The 6,768-nt window shown below is 42.6% G+C and overlaps 1 protein-coding gene across 1 annotated transcript in view; it reads left to right on the top strand.

Annotated features, from left to right (window-relative positions):
• The window catches only part of fasn (fatty acid synthase), a 48,601-nt gene that overhangs the window by 762 nt on the left and 41,071 nt on the right, over positions 1–6,768 (top strand). The gene's annotated exons all lie outside the window — the stretch shown is intronic.

The raw sequence follows: 6,768 nt of genomic DNA, 5'->3' as shown, positions 1-6,768 counted from the left end.
CGGCTCCTCCGGACAGAAGACATGTTGTAATTTCTCGAGGAGAGGAAGAGAGGAGGAGGAAACTCAAATCATTACCATAACGCTAGGATCCACCCACCCGGCCACACGCTGGAGTGATGGGGATGGCGAGCCATTGTTCCATTGCTCTCGCTTTCCTTTTTCTCCTTCTCTTTCTCTCATCATCACCGCAACAGTCACCCTTGCATTTGATCGCGCCTCCCTCGTCACGTCTTCGAGACGGCTCAAAGAACGTCACGGAATATTACCGCGGAGGGAATTTCACTATGTTTTGAGGGCAATGCGCGTGTGTGTGTGTATGTGGTTTTTTTTTAAAAAAAAACCCTGCACACATCACCTCTGGTTAGTTCGCAACCGAAATTGGCCTGAAATCGACGAGGCCCTTGGCCCGAAGGTGGTCAGTGCAAAGCTGCATAAGTGCTCTGGGACGCTACCCTGTGTGAGGGGTGCTACGTAAATGCAAGTTGTTGTTGTTGTCGCAAAGCCGGCCTCCACTCAGGCCAGTGCAGCACATGAAATTGTGCACATGCACAAAAGTCACCCAAGTTCCGTCTCATTAAGATCCTACCGGTTTAGCTGCTTATTTCGGGCCCTAAGCTATTGCAGTAACATATAACCCTCTCGGCAGAATGCAGAATTGCTAACCCGAAGTCATTTAGATTTTCAGCCCTATGTTACTTTTTATTTATAAAAAAATAAAACCCAAAGGAACAGAAAAAGGCCCCTTTTTTTCGCTTGTTTGAATTTCATTTCCATATTTTAGCCCAGTCGTTCAATCGCGTACCACTAACAGATGCGGTGGACATTTATTTAACTGCTGTTGATATAATTGTAGGCCGGGTTTGGATTTTCAGAGTCAGCCTCAACACAATTGGTCATTTTTGGGAGAAGGTATGTGACAAATTGCAGTTTGCCGAGCTGTTTGATGTTGACAATGCAGAACTGTGTGTCTTGGATTTTGCATATTCTAAATATTCTAATTCTAGGAAAGCATTGCATCACTGGGTTAAGATGGTGTGGAGCATCATTGACAAACAGCTCCACTGTAATGGTATTCAGGCTGCAACAGTCCATCCACGTTACATATTTATAATCTCAATTCTTGCATTTGATACAGTGGCTTATTATTATGTCTGGAACATCTCGAAGCACTTCACACACCCAGGTTTCTGAGAAGTGCAGTGACTGTATTTGTAGCCGTGTATATTTTTAGGGTTTTTCCTTTTGCTACGAAAATTCTCAAAAAAAAAAGGGATATGAGTCATACATTCTGAGTATTGACCTTCCTTTTTCACCTTTCCTGTGGCCCTCCAATCACAGAGGCTAGACTTAGGGGCAAGGTGCAGAGGTTAGGAATATTAATACACTTAATAGCCACAGAGTCCTAAAATTAACCTCTGCTGTGAACACAACAAGATTTTGATCGTGCCTAATGCTGGCAACAAAACATTTGAAGTGAGGCTTCTCTCGTCCCTACGCATATGATGCAAATATACATGTGTTAGGAAAATACCTTATGGGACGGTGTATCATAATCTAAGCAGAAATACTTGCTTGAGAGGTGCTAAACAAGTGCAAGTTGTTGTAAAACCAAAATATGTATTTTGAGGCAAACCAGAAAATGCAAAGACTTGCTGTCGTTACTCGAATGTCCTTGTTGGTCCTTAAAGCTATTCTAAATGTGTCCATCTTATGTCAGCAATCAGGGAAAGCATCCACCTGTCTTGAAACAAGCTCCCCCCCCCCCCCCCCCCATCTAAAACACTGCATTGCACAGTTTTTTTTAAAAAAAGCCTGTTCTGAAGCGAGTTTGGCACAGAAAACCCATGTCTAGGCATAAAATATAAATGAGATGATGCTGCAGGAATCTGTAGCAGAGCTTGGGAGCAACTCGTAGAAATGTGTGAGTGTTCATTGTATTATGCCTTACATCCTGCAAAAGATTCAGAGCTCTCGAGGATCGAGGCCTGGGGTTGTGCACAATGGGAAGGGTTGGTTTAGCTTCGACTGTGGGTGTGTGAGAAAACTGGAGATCTCTCCTTGTTGACAACAAATGCTACTGGGAGCTGGCACAGTGCTACTGAATGCTAACACTTGGTCCTGTGTCAAAGCACAATTCTGATCTGTCCAGCGCTGTGACTTTAGAATGCAACAGGGTAGCTTTGGTTTTGGGAAAGTAACACAGAACAATTTGCTGTTGATGCAAATGGTAATACCGCGAGTTTAAAAGCAGTCTCAGGCCTCTAGACGTTCTCTTTATGGAGCCTTGTTTTCTTGTTGCTGTTTGGGCAGGTAGATTTCTGGAACTTTTACTTTTAGTTGTGCATTAATGATTAGCTGGAGGAATGCAGTGTTCCTTTTCTTTCATTGCCTGCTGCATTTGGAGTACACGTGTACTGTATTTGCATGCTTCAGAAGGCACCAGTACACACACCCCAAGTCGTCTTTCAATCATTCCCTTCAAACTAATACAGGTGAGGTGTGATGATGAGATTAATTGTCACTGTATAGGTTAAGTACAGACCTGATAAATAAGGATGGATTAACTAATGTTTCCATTTCCCCCCTGCTCGGGTCATGACCCAACTGTGCAGCGCCTTGGGACGTCCTCCTGACGTGAAAGGCGCTCTATAAATGGAATCTTGTTGTTGTTGTTGTTGTTGTTGTTTCCTATATTTAAGGATTTATAATGCTAATCCTTGCATTTGATATTGCCCCTCATCACATCATCGAGACGCCTCAAAGAGATTCACAAGATCTACTTAAAGTGTAGTGACTGTGTAATTGTAGATGATCGGGCAGCCACATGATCTTTAATATCCACCTGAACAAATGGGCAGATAGGAACTTGGTTCAACATTATTATTATTATTTCAACAAGGAAGGACAGCACTCCAAACAGTGCAGATCCCACCCCCAGCATTGTGCTGGATCGTCAGCACAGACTACAAGCTCCAAGTCGTTACATGGAGTCCTGGAGTCCTGTAGCTCAGTGGTTAGAGCACTCGCTTTGCAAGTGAGAGACCTGAGTTCAATTCCAGGCAGAGGGCGAAACCTTGGGCAAGTTTCCTTACTCCACACAGAGCCTAATAATAATCCCTCCAAAAAACCAAAAACAATAATTAAATTGGTCATTTTCAATCTACGACTGTTTGTGGGACATTGCTGTGCGCAATTGGCTGCCGCGTTCGCCCACAAATATACAGTCAATTCACTTTACAGTGTGTTCTGTGAAGCGCTTTGGGACGTCCTCCCGACGTGAAAAGCGCTATATCAAATGCAAGGATTATATTATTATTATGGGGCTTGAGCTTGCAAAGATTTAGACTGAAGCGAACCTACTGTAATGACGTCCCAGCGCTTTATACACCATGTCAGGGTCTGAATACACCTCATTTGTGTATGGATGCACTTTGCAGCTGTATAAAATGTCTGAGATACAAGCTTCCTAGATGTGGCAGTCAAAACAGCAGTGAGCGTGTGCTGCAAAACATCCAAGAGCTATTACTCCAATCCTTTCTCACTTCCTCATTTGAAACAGCAAAAACTTGCCTTTCCGTGGTACCCTCCTTATTAATGATATACTCATTGCTCGTATATCGGCAATAATAAGTAGAAAAGCAGCTGTAGAAGAAAAGTTATTACACAAACTGATACTCAGAGCAGATTGAAAGGCAGGCACCTCATTGTTTCTTGTAGTTTTCTCTTTCTGCTCTTAATTTAACATCAATATTAAATTCCTAAACATAATGTGAGATGAAGAGGAGAGACTTGTGCATGTGCAAAACCAGGAAATTGCCAGTGTTTTAATTTTCAATAAAAAATTCCAAATGAGCAGTTGGGTGATGGTGAGACAGAAGAAAAGAATGACCGACTTTGTTTTTCTTAAAGCAAATTTTTGGAACAACGCTGAGGTGACAAAGAGGGGTAACATTGTCAGAAGTACTCGCAGATGCTCTTGGTGTAGAAACACTGGCGTCCTCTATTTGTCTCCAAAACTAACATGCATACAGTAGTAAAGGAAACAGTACAAGCTGGTTCGAGGCCAGGTTAAACTTTCAACTGCATTTATTTACTGTGATGATTTTTTTTAAAACTTGTATCTACTCGAGGGAGTGTGAGGAAATATTGAGTTGTAAAGTGTTGGTGGAGGGGAAGAAGATGCTGTCGTTTTAAACTCTGAACGAATGTGGCTTCACCAGGAGAAATCACACATAATATCCGATAAGTAAGACAGTACTTTCTGGCCATTGCTGTAAGGCTCAGGTTCAGTGAAATCTCTTGGGGAAACTGCTCAAGAATGTTAGATAGACACAGGCAAATCTCTGGACAGAGAAAATTATTCAATCTTGTGTCCCGCTTTCTGGTTAACAATCTCCCAAATAAAATTAGTCATTCACTTCTTGGCTGTTTGTGGGACGTGACTTTGCACAAATTAGCTGTTGTGTTTGTCTACAAAATAGAGTCTGTACACTTTACAGTAACTCTGTGAAGCACTTTGAGATGACCCCTGATATTAAAGGCACTCTATTGAAATGCAAGGAATATTATTATTATTATTATTGTTATCTCAACAACTGGAGGCTCAAATTTATAAATTCTGTATTATAACATGTTCTGAGCACTCCGCAAATTGCAGTTTCTGAGATTTTGCTTTGGTCGATTTGTGCCCCTGACCTGTTTGGAGAACCTCCGAGGGAGTATCAAGCACGCCGAGATTAAGAGACAGGGCGAAACCTTGGGCAAGTTTTCTTACTCTACACGCCTAATAGTAATCGCTACAAAACAAAAAAAACAATAATAAATTGGTCATTTTCAATCCACGACTGTTTGTGGGACATTGCTGTGCGTCATTGGCTGCCGCGTTCGCCCACAAATATACAGTCAGTTCACTTTACAGTGTGTTCTGTGAAGCGCTTTGAGACGTCGAGAAGATGTGAAAAGCGCTATATCAAATGCAAGGATTATTATTGTTATTAAGAACTGTAGGGATGTGTGTGATAAGAAAGCTTGTTGCCAGCTAGAACAACAACTTGCATTCATATAGCGTTCCTCAGGCAGAGCGCCTGAGCGCAGAGAAGCTCAGAACAAGAGCCCTTGAACTGTACCACTTCTCACGCCAACTATCCCGTAACGACTTGATGAGAGTTTGGCCAGTCAGTGCCAAATATTTGGGCTACGAGCCCTCACCCCTGAATAGCTCTTCAGCACATTGACTGTAAGGAAGGTGAACCTGAAGCCATTTTGTACACAATCCTCATAGTCAATGTACAGAAGAGCGAGGCCATTGGGTCACCAATCTCTTTGATGAAGTTTTATTCTTGTCTTGATTTCTGTATATAATTTTCAAGTCTCATTGATTGTGTGTAAATCTGTGTGAATTGACATTCTGCGTTTTTGTGAATATAATTTTAGACCAATGAAGTTTAAATGACATTTACAATGCTCTCTGACTACCAATCCGTATTTGACAAGGTTTTGATCACCAAATATTGGGTATTGGAAGGGAAAAGAAAAATACTCGTATGCATCAAACGTTATTTAAAGTCTTCAAGTTGCAGAAATCGGATTCGATTTGATGCTGGACTCGCTACTGTGACGTGGAGTTGAGTCCACAGAAAAAGTGACCAAAGATATTAGGCCTATCTATACTTAGGAGCTCAGAGCATCGGATTTAGTACAGCTGAGAACAACGCAAGGAAGAATGAAACAAAGCTTTGAAAATGCACAGAGTAAAAGCAGAAAATGCTGGAAACAACAGCAAGTCAATCAGAGATGGGCAGATTGATGCTAATAGTAATAGTAGCAGGCCAGCCTCTCCGAATGCTAAAACTAACCTCCCTCCCTCTCTGAGTTACCGAGTGACCCCCCCCCCCCCCCCCCCAAAGCACAATCCAGGGCCTCTTTATCCTCATTTTAAGGATTCGAGATATTGCAAATCAGTCTTGAATCCTGAGGGCTGCTGAGCTGGAGAGAAACTGGGGAAACTGATGAGATCCCGACACCGAGTTTTGCTTGCAGTGTAGGAAGGCTGAAGGAATGGGAAGGTCAGAATGAGAGGCGATTGGGGAAAGGTGCAGTGTCGAGTAACAAGGAGGTCTGGATAATGTTTGCCGATAGAATGGAGGAGCCAGCAGAATGCTCTCCCGATTTGCTCTAATCTTGCTGACGCAGAGAAAACCTCCCTGGTTGTAGAGAACACAATAATACGATTAAAGAGATGAGAAGCGTTCATATCATTTCGAGGTTTTGTGCAGTACTCTCTGCGCTTTTTCTTTTGATCTCTTTGACTTCTCGACTGCCTCTTCTATTTATTCACCGCTCCCTCGGATCATTTTTTTTAAAATAAAGAGCTTTACGGTAAGAACATTTCTCACACTTGTCTTTTTTTCTTACTCGCGTCGTTTTGAGGGTTTCATGAAGGGCTAAAACGATGCAGCGCTCGTTAGCGCCAGTTCAAAGCGTTCAGAGAAGTTGCCCTGCGTGGTGGATGCAAGTTGTGGTTGTCATTCAATGTCATTCCAGGTCTGACATGTCAGCTTGGCTCAGTTGTTAGCATTCTAGGCCTTCGGGTCAGAACATTGTAGGTTTAAGCCCTATTTTGACCAACACTCAGGCGGAAGGAGTTTCTCCTTGGGGCCGAATTGACTCCCAAGGTGACTCGCAAGGCAACAAAATATCGGAATTGTTGTCTATCCTCTGTGGCTGCCTTGATAGTCCAGGTTCTGGGTCTAATGCTTTTCTAGAATT

This window comes from Callorhinchus milii, unplaced genomic scaffold (assembly GCF_018977255.1).
Source record: "Callorhinchus milii isolate IMCB2004 unplaced genomic scaffold, IMCB_Cmil_1.0 Scaffold20, whole genome shotgun sequence".
Lineage (NCBI taxonomy): Eukaryota > Metazoa > Chordata > Chondrichthyes > Chimaeriformes > Callorhinchidae > Callorhinchus > Callorhinchus milii.
Note: the sequence above shows the minus strand (reverse complement) of the source record. Positions and strands in the feature narration are given on the sequence as shown.